Below are 14,901 nucleotides of genomic sequence, written 5' to 3'. Positions count from 1 at the left end.
AATGCAAGAAGTGTCAGGAAAGTCTGAGATGCAAATGACCAGTGTCCCCCAAAAGAACCTTGCCTGCCAAAAATTAAAATTAAATATTTTTAAAAAATCAATATTTCCTGAATAGAAATTAGAAGTTCACCCGAGGTTGTTATCAACATTTGTCTGGGAAATTACAGAGGGAGGCTGAAAGGGCTTCAAGCAAATGTCTCTCCAATGTAATAATAAAGGGGCTCAAACAAACCTTTTAGAGGTGGAGAACTGGGTCATTAAAAATCACTTCTTCCTGTAGGATCTTATTTTTAATCTGATTGCAATCATTTAATTGGCATGCCAGTGGACACAGGTGTTGCCAGAGTCAGTCTTTGCTATATCTTTCTGTCACAGGGCAGATGTCCTTTTAATTGGTCCCCAAATTTGCCAGCATCGCCTTTATAGACTTGGAGGTATTTTAAAATACGACTTTTAAAAACCTACTACAAAACAAAAAATCTTCACCTCTTTTCCTCTCTTTCATATTTGTATAACTTCTCATTCCCCAACATAATATACTCCATCAAAAACCAGATTTTTAATGAGGTAGCTGGCTCAGTCTCCCACACAATCAGAGTATGACGAAAGCTTGCTGACAACCTAGCATTTGAACTTGATGGTTAATTCTTTCAGGAAAGCTATTGCAGTACTGTAAAGAGAATCATCTACCCCCTTAATGAGTCAAGCAGAGAAGATCAGATTTTCTAGTTTCTGCATAATATTAGAGACATTTTCTGCTGAATGCTCTCTTCAGAGATATATCTTATCTAATATCCTTGAAAATCCTTGATTTACAATGAAAATGGTGGCATCTTCTTCCCATCTCTTTCTCAAAATTATTCCCCATGCAGATGTTAACTTCTGAGGCAGCTGTTTCCAGAAGCCCAAGAATCAAATTCTTGTATAATATAGAGAAATGAGAAGAACTAGAAGAGTGCCAATCACACAACTTTCTCCTTTTCCTCATGCTTTAGCACATCAGTTGCTGTTTTAATCCTGACTTAGACTCTGGTAAATAAGTTCCAATTAAAGACAGATCATCACTTCCCTTATATCATACCAGACTTCTCTCATTTGTCACTGGGCAGATCGAATTTAAACTACCATAATGTAATAGGTTATATGCAAAATTCTACCTTCAAGACAAAAATAGATTTCATATGTACAATTTTCCATGTCTTATCAATGTCTCGTTCCACCAAGCCTTCTCTTGCAGTTTTCCACATAGTGGTAAATTGTTACACCATACGTTTCATTGACTAAACATCAAATCTAGGAGCCATGTATTATACCTCTATTTTCCCCACTTTCCACATCAAATTCATTAGAAAGTCCTTTTGTCTGTACCTAAAAATATATTTCAAATTCATCCTGTTTTAGAAAACAATGAGGAATGGAATCATCATGCCTTTCTCCCGTAGGTTGAGGATGATGATATCAAAAGTTGTCCCTGATAGCCTTGGGAATAAAGCATCTCAAAATAATAGAAGTCAGATGGTGATAGTTACCCATCAGCAAGGTAGAAACAATGATCTCCATGAGTGGCATGCTCAGAATGTCAACCACTGTAAACTGACCCACAGAAAGGAGTAGAACATGGAGTTGCTAGGAGAAAAAATATGTGGCAGCCAAAAAGTTTAATTTTCATGTTCAAAAGAAAGCAGAAGATTAGGAAGTTTAAGGTATTCACATCAATGAAAAGTCATGATCCATTGCCCAGATTTTTGCATTTAGCCCATTCTTAGATCCAGAACCCAACCCAGACAGTTTAGTAAAAAATAGCAGTGGGTACTTAGGTAAAATAGCAGGGAATAATGCCATTGTTAGAGACCTAACAAATTTTCTGGGTGGTATTACACATCATATATCCATTTAATTCACCAGCTTGATATATATAAAAACAACTTGGAAGACAACAATGAATCCTCTAAAATTCATTCTTCACATCTTCAATTGCCAGTTGTGAAATCTTAAGTCGAGAAGACTAATATGGTTTTAGGTGCCTGGCATATAACCTAGTATATGGCAAATGATATCTTTTTCATTCCAATCAGGAGGGAGGAGCAAAAGCAATTTGCTTTCAAGATTTACATTTTACACTTAGTCTTACCTTTGTGTTAACTCTCTTGCGGTCTGAATTGTATAGTTCTAAGGGACCTACATTTTTTGAACATTGCTTTAGTCAATTTTCTGCAGAAATAATAGGGTAACAAAGACTGAGTAATTCATAAAGAGTTTAAATTTATTCCCTCACAGTTGTGGAGGCTGTGAAGTCCAAGATCAAGGCACTGGTATCTAATGATGACTTTCTGGTTTTTTTCTCAGCTGACAGAAGAAAGAAGGGCAAAAGGGAGATGGACACGTTGTCCCCACCTGTCAGAGATTATGAGAAGGCTAACTCACTTCTCCAAACCCTTTTATAGGTTCATAAATCCTAATGCCACATAAACCTCCCCTTAGGCCCTACTCCCAACACAGTTGCATTGGGCATTAAGTTTCCAGCAAGTGGATTTTTTTGAGGGAGGGGAGCATTTTCACACTACAGAAGACTTCTAACAGAAAATTGTTTTGGTTCATATATCTATGACATCATATTAATCAAACTGGATGAGCAAGAAGGGGCAAAAATGTTGGAGGTCTCAAGTAAGACACACATGCTCCAGCTAGTGGGAAGTAAACCTTACAGAGCCCTTTCACATTAGTAAACTTTTTAAGGGCAGAGTAATCAGAGACCTAACAGGATATTACCACTCAAAGTAAAAGGCAAATTATTGCACTTCAAAATTTTATGATTGAAAAAGAAGCACAATGCCTATTTGGCTTCTTTGGGTCTAGAACCAGCATATTTTACTCTTGGGAATATTACTCTGGCTACTTTTAGGTGACACAGATGGCTGCCAGTGCTAGGTCCAGGCCAGGAAAGGCTTCTGATGTAGGTCTTGGCTATGGTATAAGTAACCCTACTTCTTGGCCTATACAACCTGGCAGCCCCAATGGCATTAGAGATATCGGTGATGGGAGATGCTCTTTGGCAATTACTATAAAGTTTACTAGCAGAATCATAACAGAACCCTGAAGTGCAAGAGTAAAGCTGTGCCAGGGTTTAAAAATCTTAAAAAATAGCTTCTGACATGCTATTAGGCCTTGGGGAGGCAGAGCAACTAATCATGGGATACAAATTACTGAGGAGTCAGATTGACTACTGTGAACTGGTTTATCTCAAATCCACCAAGTCAAAAGTTTAGGTACAACAGGAATTCACAAGTTGAAAAGTATACATTGAAAATGGCCTAAACAAGGTCAGAGGACAGAAATAAGCTTTACATACAGATATTTATAATTCTTATGACACCTACCTCCAATGCACTGCTGTGTCCCTTAACTCACATCCATGGCAGCACAGAAGTCTTTTATAAAAAATAATCCCTATAAGATTGGCTTATGAATTGGTTGGGTAGGTATGTTGGTACAAGCCAAAAATGAGTTTCTGTTGTACCATATGTGCTGAAAGTTAATAGTAGAAGGAAAATCTTCCCAATGGATAAGGTTTCATGTAGTGAATTTGATCGTCCATGTTTTGCAGATAGAAAATTTCATACTAACTTATTAATAGCAATTAAAGGCTTGGCTAGTTAATCTAAGGATTAGATCAATAAAAAATCATGACAAGGAAGTCTCAAAAGGGGTATGTGAATATCCTGTGAAAGTAGGTACAAAGGTTGAAGATCTTCATATTGTACACAAGTGGCCACCAGAATTTATTCACTGTGAAAGAGACTCATGATCCAACTTGATGTAGTAACATAGTTCATTTCAACCTATCCCTGTCATCAGTCAGTTTAGTGTCTGTCTGTTCCCTGATACATTAATGCAAACACTTTGGTGGTTCAAGGGAAGCTGTAAATGGGACACAAAGACACAGAGATCTTCTTACTTGCTGCCACTGCCAGAAGAAATAAAAAATCAGTGCTGAGTCCTGATATGTTACCATCCCAGGAGGAGCTCCACTGGTCCTTCATTGGCAGGCTCATTACATTAAAGTGCTTTTGTTCTTGTGGAGTCGCTGGAAGGGTCAGCATTTCATCTATAGCAAAACTGACACGTTCTTTGAACATGGTGCACATTTTCCGAAGGGCCTATTTAGCTAGTATATCTGAAGAGGAAGAGTTTGAGTCACTGAAGTAGGAACTTGTATGAACGAGCATCTATTTAGGGTTAGTACTTTACAGTAAAAGATGTGTCTGTGGACATCCGGAAATGGGCCTAAGACTCTGACTGTCACTCACTCTATCACATACAGCAGCCTTCGGAAACTGTACCATGATAGAGAGATCAAGTGGCCTTTGGAAGGCACAGCTGAGGTGCCATCTGGGTAATGATACTCCATGATACCTGAACACCAGAACAGAGTGTTGACCCTAATTCAAACACCATTGTAAGATGCTAAGTCCCCAATATGTGAAAGCAAGATATAAGTAGTTGTCCTTCTTACTTTTATTCTCAGTAACCCACTTACAGAATTTTTTTTTCTCCCAACAATTCTGGGCTCTGTGTGTAAAACTTTGGGTTCTTTTTAATATTTTTAGTTGTAGATAGACACAATACCTTTGTTTTATTTTTTATTCAGTTTTTTGTGGTACTGAGGGTTGAACCCAGTGCCTCACATGTGCTCAGAAAACACCCTACCACTGAGCTACAATTCCAGCCCCAAAGTCTGGGTTCTTAAAATAAAATACTTCCACCAGGGGACACAGGGAGTCATTAAAGAGTCAAGTTTTAAGGTATGTCTTCCACCTTATTAGTTCAGGTTCCTGGTGCCAAGAGATAAGCCAGGAAGGGTTAACATCCATCAGAGCTAACACACCCTAATCACAAGGAGGAGGTGAATTTGCTGTTCCACAGCTGGGGTAAATAACCTAGGTGATTCACTAGGGCGTCTCTTGTGCTCCCCTGCCCAATTCAATCAACAAATGGACAACTGCAGCAAACAGTTGAAGGTACGGTAACTATAATCTCCAAACTTCAGTGATGAGGGTTTGAGTTGCCTTATTAAAAATTCCAACTAAACCAATAAAGGATGCTGATGGAGACTCTAAATTAGTTAATAGAGGAGAATGAAAAATGAGTAAGAAATGCATTTCCAAGATGAGTTTCAATAGCAGGAGGTTTGTGCCACTAAACCTCAGTATTTCCTCAGGAAGTGGAACCAACCACAATCCTGGAGGATTTTGACTTGTACCAACATACTTAGCTAAGCCATTCACAAACCACAACCCTCCCCTGTTCCCTAATGGGATGGGCATTTCATATGACACAAGTGGATATTAGTGGCATAATAAATGGACTATAATGACAGCTGTTGGGTGCCACCCAGATCCCCCAAGACACTCCTTCCCCAGCTGCCAGGGATGTTGTCAGCCAAGAGAACAGATTGAAAACTGACCTCAGCTGAAGCTGTTGGCATCCTGTAAGCTTCTGCCTCCTCCCCAGGAGCAGCCTCATAGATGATTGGTTGATGTGAGGGTACGAAGGCCCAGTCTCCTTGCTTCAATTGGGTCCATTCAGAACGGCCATCAGAGCTCTTGTGTTACCTGTGCAGTAGTGAGGCTTCTGCTGCACCTGCATGTATGTTAACATTTCCTCTGCATACCTCTGCTTCCCTCAGTACTGCACTGCTGCTGTTCCTGGGAACACTCCTCACTCAACTCTTCACAAGTGAAACTGTTGGGTTCTGGTTCCCAGGACAACTCACCTGAGATAAGCACCAATTAAATCATTATTTGCTACATACCCAGAAAATGGAGGTAACAAAAGCTCATGATCTGTAGTTAAAACACCACGACTTGGGCAATGTTCAAGGCCCTCTGTTTAAGAGTGTTTGACAAATTGGAGTGAAATATCTAGAAAAAACATCACATGAAAGGAGTTCAGATTTTTAAACAGAATGCATTAGACTTAGGTAGACAGTGACAGCAATCATTAGATTGTTCAGACATATGCTAGAAGGATTGGGGATTTTCTAAAATGTTATTCCATAATATAGATATAAGATCAATGAGTAAAAATTATGGAGATTTCAATTCAATACTGAAACTTCATACTAAAAGAAACAATGCCTAATAAACTAAAATCTTTGCAAAAATGTAATGAACTACTCGGAAAGAGAATGAACTCTCTGATATTAGTGATGTGTGTCATAGTATATTCAGGATCCTATAACAAAAGTACCATAAACTAGCTTATAACCCATAGAAATGTGTTACTTATGGTTCTGGAGACTGGGAAGGCCAAGTTCAAGTGTCTAGGGAGGACCAGTGACTAGGGAGGAACAGCTTTTAGTGATGGCACATTCTAGCTGTGTTCCTTACATGTGGAAGGGTCAAAGCAGCTTTCTGGGTTCTTCAACAGGGACACTAATCTTAATTCTGAGAGTACTCATGACCTAATCACCTCCAAAAGACCCTACCTTCCAATACCATCATCTTGGGGATGGGATTGCAACACACAAATCTGGGGGCAGGGGACATGTTCACACCATGGTTGTGCACAAGGAAAAGCTACATCATTATTTTTGTGAGCAGAGCATTGTCAGTACCATAAGCTGAATAAACTATGAGTATATCTTAGTTCTCTATTACTCTACATTGATTCACTACAAAATTGGCAACTTTAAACAACACAGATTTGTGGAATCACTGTTTCCACGGACCAGGAGTCTGGATGTGCTTTAGCTGAGTTTCACCAGGTTAATATCAAGAAGTCAGTCAAGTCTGGAGTCTGATGCCTGGAGTCCTCTTCCATGCTTACTCAGGTTGGAGTGGGCAAGGTGCACAGTTCCTTGCTTCTCCTAAACTGACCCTTATTCTTGATGGCCAGGGCTATGACTTCTTATGACTCAAATGTCTCTTTCAGTGAAGTTCAGCAGTTTTCAAGTACTAACTTGATTAGGTCAGCCCCATCCAGATAAGTGGGTTTGTAACATTATCACAGGACTGATAACCCATCCTATTCACAGATTTAGACATACTCAATGGCAGTGTATTATACAAGGCGGTGTGCCAGAGGAGAGGATTCTCTTGATTCTGCTTACCACAAAATGCTTTCTATTGGCATCAGATCTGCTATTTCCTGCCGCCGTTATTCTCCCCACCCCCACCCACCATTCTACAACACAGCCCCGCGAACTCCCTACTTAGTCACTGTTCCAGATTTTTAGCCTGCAAACCTCTTCGCCAGTCATTGGTCCATTGTTATTAGCCTGGGAAATTCGACTACTTAAGAATGGCTCCACTGCCATTCTCTCTCTCTCCCTCGCTCCCACTCTTGTGCGCGCTCTCTCTCTCTCTCTCTGTCTGTCCCTCTCTCTCTCACCCTGCGGGCAGACACTCTGTCTGCTTCATAAAATCTCTTGCATGAGTTCCCGCCTCTGCAATGCTTTCTTGGTGCCTTCACTGTCCATCTCTACATTTCTGGAATTCAAGTCACAATGACCATCAATGGAAGACCACTAAATTAAATGTCTCCTGGATTATCAAAGTGTGACTTCTGGGGCTAATTTTAAGCCCCTAGTAGTGGCTGAGAAGAGACTTTCCAGGTCAGTGATGCTTCAGAGCTTGCTGCTGGGTCTACATGCATAGAACAGTGCACATGACACTCTAGCCTCCCGCAGACACCTCAGAAGCTCATGATCCAATGTAAGCTGGAAACTCTGGAATGTCTGAACCCCAAAAAGAACGACTGGAGAACAGCCAGTACAGTGTCTAACACTAGGAGATATACATTTCTGGGAATACACCAGAATTTTTCAGTGAGGAGACAAGAAGAGTTTTCAATTCTCCTGTTTCTATTTTCAGCTCATCATCTGGAGACTAAAGGGTTAATATTTTGTGTAGAATTATAATAATGACTCAACTGAGACCCCTTTCTGAAGGGAGGAGGGGAGAATTACTGGGCAGGAGTTTAGAGATGGAAAGCCATACACTCTAAGAATCTGGCTACAAATGCCTCCAGGCCCTGAAGGAGGTGATGCAGGGACAATTATCTGTCACCCACAATGGGCCAGCCTAATCTGGTCTCATTGTATGCAACTGCTGCCTCCTGTGATCAAACCCCTCCAAATCAGACTGAAAAGAACTCATTTGGCTTTGTCAAGGTGAGAAACTGGGAGAAACACTGGCTCTCCCCACATTTTGGCTTCCAGTTCCTGTATCCTTGGCCCTGAGAGAGCTGAGCCAAGCAAATAGATCTTTATCTTTGCTCAGTGAGCTGCTCATCTCATCCCTGAGCGGGAACCAAGCAACCTTTCAAATGAAGGTGTACCTTGGGCAGACCAGAAACAATGAGCCATGCTTTGATCAGAGATTCTATGGACATGGATCCTCTGTATAAAATTATGAGGAGTGAACACTGATCTATACTCATATTCAAACAGAATCAAAGCACATCTTTTTTCTAGGATAAACTGTTAATATATTTGAGCTAAACTTTTAAATTTTACTTCTAAACTTATACCCACAGAATTTGAAATATACTCCATCTCCACTTCTTTTTTACTCTGTGGGCATGCATGTTTGTATATGTTAGTCTGCATACATGTGATTGTTCTGATAACAGATAATTATGGAAAATATAGAAAAACTTTAAAAAAAATGTTATTGATATTTTCCATATTCAGAGATTACCACTTTATTAAAGCTTTGAATTATGCCCATCACATGTTTGATATATTTCATATGTAGTAAGTATAGCTTGGTATATTGATCTTTTAATGTAAAAAATATATCATGTATAGCAGGTCCAGTGATATATGCCTATAATCCTAGGGGCTTGGGAGGCTAGGACAGGAGGATCACAAGTTCAAGCCAGTCTCAGCAATTTAGGGAGGGCCTAAGTAACTTAGTGAGACCCTTTCTCAAAATAAAAAATAAATAAGGGCTGGGGATGTGGTTCAGTGATAAAGTGCCCCTGAGTTCAATCCCTGGTACAAAAGAAGAAATCATATATATATATATTTGGTATGAGATTGAGAGGTAGCAGGGGTCATAAACTCCCAAAACCTCAGGCTTATACTCTTGTCATTATTATTAGAATTTAGTATTGAGCTTCTTTGTAGAACCCAAATGCCAGTGAATTTGCCCATAACTGATAGTGAGGGACCCTATCAGTCCCTCTGGGACCAAAATGCCTGTTTCCCATCTCCCAGATCCCTCACTCAGTTTTACAGAGAATCTAGAGATAAAAGAATTCTAAGAGCTGAGTTTAGAAATTCAAAAGAAGTCTACCAAGAAGATGTCAGAATCATTATATTTTTATTTGGTCAGAACACAAAATCTACCCTTTGGTAGAATGGTGAAGTAGTGCCTTCCCACACAAAGAGTTCTTTCATGAGGAGAAAGAAGAACCTCTGCAATTCCTCCAGAAACGATCGGTACATAACATTTTTATGGGCATTTTCTAGATCAGTGCTTTGAAAACTCACTTTTCATGATGACAGAGTAGCCCACTATTTGGATGTACCACACTCATACTATGTGGAAATATTAATTTCCCCACTTTTTTATGCATACGGCTATACTAAATATCCATGTATGTTATTCTTTTAATGTTTTATCCATCACTTCAAAAAACTATTTAACAAAAAGAGAAAGATAAAGGAATTACAGTATACCATTACGAAAAATATCAATAAATCACAAAGGAAGATAGCAAGAGAAGAAGAAAAGAACAAAGAAACTAAAAGCTGTTGGAAAATAATTTGCAAAATGGCAATAGTAAGTCCTTACCTATCAATAAGGATAGTTATTGATTTATATCCTCCAAAAGACATAGAGTGAGTACATGGGTAAATAAAAACAAGATCCAACAACAAACCACCTTCAAGAGACTCAAAGGAGCCTCAAAAACATATATAGGCTGTAAGTGAAAGGCTAGATACAGATATTCTGTACAAATGTTAACCAAACAAGAACAGGGATAGCTATACATAGACAATACAGACTTTTGTAAAAATCTATCACAATAAACAAAAAGCTTACTATGTAATGATAAAGGGATCAGTTTATTAAGAGGATATAACACACACACACATATAACATTGAAGCACCTAAAAACGTAATATATTAACAGCACTAAAGGGATAAATAGATAGCAATATAATGATAGTAGGGGACACTTTCAACAATGAATGGATAATCCATGTAGAAATTCAATAATAAAACAGTGGATTTGGATAACACTGTAGATCAAGTGGACCCCACATACTCTCCAACAGAGCAGAATATAGTATATTCTTCTCAAGTGCACACAGAACATTCTCCATTATAGATCATTTGTTAGTCCATGAAGCAAGTATTAACAAACTTAAGATGACTGAAATCAGATCAATTACCTTTTGGACCACAATGGTATAAAATTAGAAGTTAACAGCAGGAAGGATTTTGAAAAATTCACAAATATGAGCAAGTTAAACAACATGTTCTTGAGCAACACATGTGTCAAAGAAGAAATCCAAAGGGAAATCAAACAGTATCTTGAGTCAAATGAAAATGGAATTACAACATGCCAAAACTCATGGTATGCAGCAAATTTAGTCCTAAGAGGGACGTTTATAGTGATAAACCTCAATGTGAAGAGTAAAAGAAAAATCTTAAACAACAACCTACTTCATGTCTCAGGGAACCAAGAAAAAGAAGAATGGATTAAGCCCAAATTCAGTGGAAGAAAAGAAATAATAACCACTAGAACAGTTGGCTACATCGAAGTAACTAAAAATCTTCTGCATGACAAAGGAAACAAGTAATAGAATTAAAAGAAAACATGAAATGAGAGAAAATATTTGCAATCCATATACCTGATAAGGAGTAACTATGCAATACATAAGGAACTCACATAACTCAACACCAAGAGAAAGAAAGGAGAGAGAGAGAGGGAAGGAGAGAGAGAGAGAGAGAGAGAGAGAGAGAGAAAGAGAGATAGAGGGAGGAATAAAGAAAGGGAAAGCCTGATTAAAAAATAAGCAAAAGCAGTCGGAAGGAATAAGTTCTGGTCTTCTCTTATACAGAAGGGTGAATATAGTAAAAAATATTGTATTATATAATCAAAATTGCAAATAAGTGATAAAATTTAGAGATGATAAACCTGAATATTCTGACTTGATCAGTACATTTGTGTAAATGTACTGAAAGATCACACTGTACCCCATAAAGATGTGAAATACAGTCAATTAACTAAAGGCAAAGGTCCTAAAGAGACATATCACAGAAGACATACAAATGGTCAACAGGTACTTTTGTTTAATGAAGTTCTCAGTTTCACTAATCATCAGGGAAATGCAAATCGAAACCACAAAATATCACCTTACATCATTTAGAATGACTGTCAACAAAATTACAAGAGATAGCCAGGATGTGAAGAAGACAGAATTCTTATATATTGCTGGTAGAAATTTAGGTTGGCATAGTCATTATGGAAAACAATATGGAGACTTCTCAAAATATTAAAAATTTTAAACTACCATATTATCCAACAATCCCTCATCTTTGTTTATATCCAGAGGAAATGGAATCAGTATCTCACAAAGATATCTTCATCTCTATGTTTACAAGGGCATTATTAGTAACCAACCTAATTATTCACTGATGAATTAATGGACAAGGAAATTGTTGGATATACACAATGTATATTATTCAGTCAAGGACAAGAAGGAAAATGGGCCCCTTCAACAACACGGATGAACATAAAAGACACTATACAAAATACATCAGAAACAGAAAGAAGGACAAAGACTCCATAATCTCATATATGTGGAATCTAAACAAGTCAAACTGATGCAGAGAGAGTAGAATGGTGGTTGCCAGGGGCCAGGATACAGGGTGAAGGAAGACTTGTTGGCTGAAAGCTTAAAACTTTTGGTTAAAAGATAAAATAAGTTCCGAGGTTCCCATGTAAAGCTATAATACATGCATAGTACATGTATTATTACATGTTGCTATAATTAATAAAACTTCATTGCCTACTTGAAATTTGATGAGAGCAGATACTATGTGTGCTCCGCACACACACAGTGGTAACTGTGGTGACGATGGATGCGTTAATTAATTCGATAATAATAGTCATTACACAACACACCTAGAGATCATCACATCATACACCGTGAATGTCAATTAGATTTCAGGTACACGATACAGTGATATGATACCTGGATACGTTGTGTAATGATTTTTGAATTTTTGTCAATTAAATATTTTAAATTTTTTAAAAAGATTCTGATTTTTAAAGACTAAATACAAAAACCCAAAGGAGAAAGTTTCTTGACAGGGTAGCACAGAGACAAGGAGGTTTGAGAGAAATCTAGAAAGTAGTTTCAGCAGAATCTCGGAGAAGACAGTGCTGGCTCTGAGACAGCCAGGGCGCCCTCTCCCTGGACATTTCTCGCCGTCTCCCGCAGACAGGCTGCTGCTTGCCCCTCCTTTCAGTTCACCCCTCAGGCTTTGTCTATTCAGGAAAACAGTCAGAACATATTCAAACTCTGGTGTAAATATCCAGGAAATAACTCTGGAACTAAATGTACCCGTTTTAAATAGGTAAATTAATCATATTTCCAAAACCTAGTGTCAGCGCCAAATTATCTGTCAGGGATATTGGGAGAGGAGAACACAGGGAGATGATTTCTTTTTATTTTCTGGGGGTGGGGTGGGGTGGGGTACTGAGAACTGAACTCGGGGGTACTTGACTACTGAGGCACATCCCCAGTCCTATTTTGTGTATATGTATATAAATATATTTATTTATTTATTTAATTTAGAGACAGGATCTCACTGAGTTGCTTAGCACCTCACCTTTGCTGAGGCTGACTTTGAACTCCCGAGATCCTCCCACCTCAGCCTCCCGAGTGTCTGGCATTACAGGCATGTGCCACCATGCCCAGTGACAGAGGGTTTCTTAAGCAGATATGGTCAAACACTGGAAACAACAAAATACATTATGAGTGTATGTAACTTCTGTTAGATCCCTCCCATAACCGATTCTACAGATGAAATTTCCTTGAAATAAACATTCCTTCGTACCTCATATCTTCTTCCAGTTCCAGTCTGTTGTCCACAGTGCTAAAGGGTCCTATCCAGAAATACCGTGGCATGTATTTATGTAAAAATACTGCATCCTAAAGATAATGAAAGGAGGCTTCCTTAAAAAGCACCAACAGGTAGTAAGAATAGAGCTGAACTGAAATTGGCATATTTTGGCTTCTGATTTTGATTCTGTCTATAATTAAATCTGAAGATTTAATTGAAAATTAAAGTGAAAAAGAAATTCTAAGCCTCGATTTGCTCGTTTGAAAATAAACAGTTTGGGCAACATACTTTCTTTTTTAAAATTTGTTCTTTTTAGATATACATGACAATGCACTATATTTTGATATATAATACATACATGGAGTGTATCTTCCTCTAGGATCCATTTCTTGTGGTTATACATGATATGGGGATTCACAAACTTTCTAAAGACCTTTTAGTTCTACTCTTGTGTGTGTGTGATTGATGACAGTGAAGATTCTTTCTGCACTGTGATCCATATAGCTTTGCCTTTTTATTTTATGAAGTTCTTTTTTTAAACTCCTCAATTAAAGTCACTTATTGGGAATATCCACAAACAGTACAGGGAGAAAATGCACTAAAAATAAACTAGCATATTTATTTGTATTGCCTGAGAGATAGATTCGAATTTTAAGTTGAACTTTTTGTTTATTTAAAAAGAAGAAAAATAGAGTTCATGAAGATACCGCTAACTATGCAAGGTCAGACAGAGGAACACTACTGAGAAAGTTGCCTCAGGGAAAAGCAGATATTTCTTAAAACCCAGTGGGTCTCAATCAAGGGCAATTTTACCCCCAGAAGATATCTGGCAATGTCTGGAGACATCTTTGGTTGTCACAATCAGTGGGAGCTATTTGTATCTATGGGGTAGAGGCCAGGGATGTTGTTAAGCATACGCCATTACACAAGACAGCCCCATACGGCAAAGAATTATCCTGCCTCAAAATGTTGTGTACACTGAATTGAAATGCATTCTGCTGTCATGTATAACTAAATAGAACAAATTAAAAAATTAAAAATTAAAAAATTAAAACTGTTTGAAAAAAAGGATTGTAGAGCTGATTTGGAATGTCAATGAAATATTGATTTTATTTACTGGATTTCCTTTAAGTACATGAGCCTATTTAAATATTTTCTACTTACACACAAAAAAGTCAATAGTACTGAGATTGAAAAACCCCAATATAACCTTCTCATGTTCCCAAGATATACAGTTGGATGATGAGACCACTAGCCCCATTCAGTTCATTTCATTCTGTTCTTTTCAGTTTTGTCAAGAGATAAGTGATTCTCTTAGATGAAATTCTCTAAAGGTCTTAGGCAAAAATGTATTTGCTTCTATGTATACAGGCTTTTATTCCTGTATTCTGAGTTAAAATTTAGCAACTCAGCTATTTTCTGTTTCATATACTGTGTTTCATATCCTGATTTCTAAATTATTTTCCAATCAGTAGCCAAAAAAAGGTTAAAATGTAGCTAATGTTAGTTATGGTCATTTTGAGAAATATGAAAATCAGAAAGCTAGTCAGATTTTCAAGCATTCCTGAGCAATAGCAAATCAGGAGGTATTGATAGAGAGCCATGCTGTGGTTTCAAGTGCCCCGTTCCAACCTAGTTGTGTCACCGTGCTTGTAGACTTTTGTGATAGAAATCAGCCTTCTCTGTATTTCAAATAGTGACTGAGTGACCAACATTTACAAAGCAGAAATTGATTATTCAAAGATGGCAAGTAGTCTCTAAAAGCTCTGAAATGAAAACAGAAGATGATATTAACCAAAGATCAGATTCC

Source organism: Sciurus carolinensis, chromosome 6, assembly GCF_902686445.1.
Source record: "Sciurus carolinensis chromosome 6, mSciCar1.2, whole genome shotgun sequence".
NCBI classification, from domain to species: domain Eukaryota; kingdom Metazoa; phylum Chordata; class Mammalia; order Rodentia; family Sciuridae; genus Sciurus; species Sciurus carolinensis.
This window is presented reverse-complemented; position numbering follows the sequence as displayed.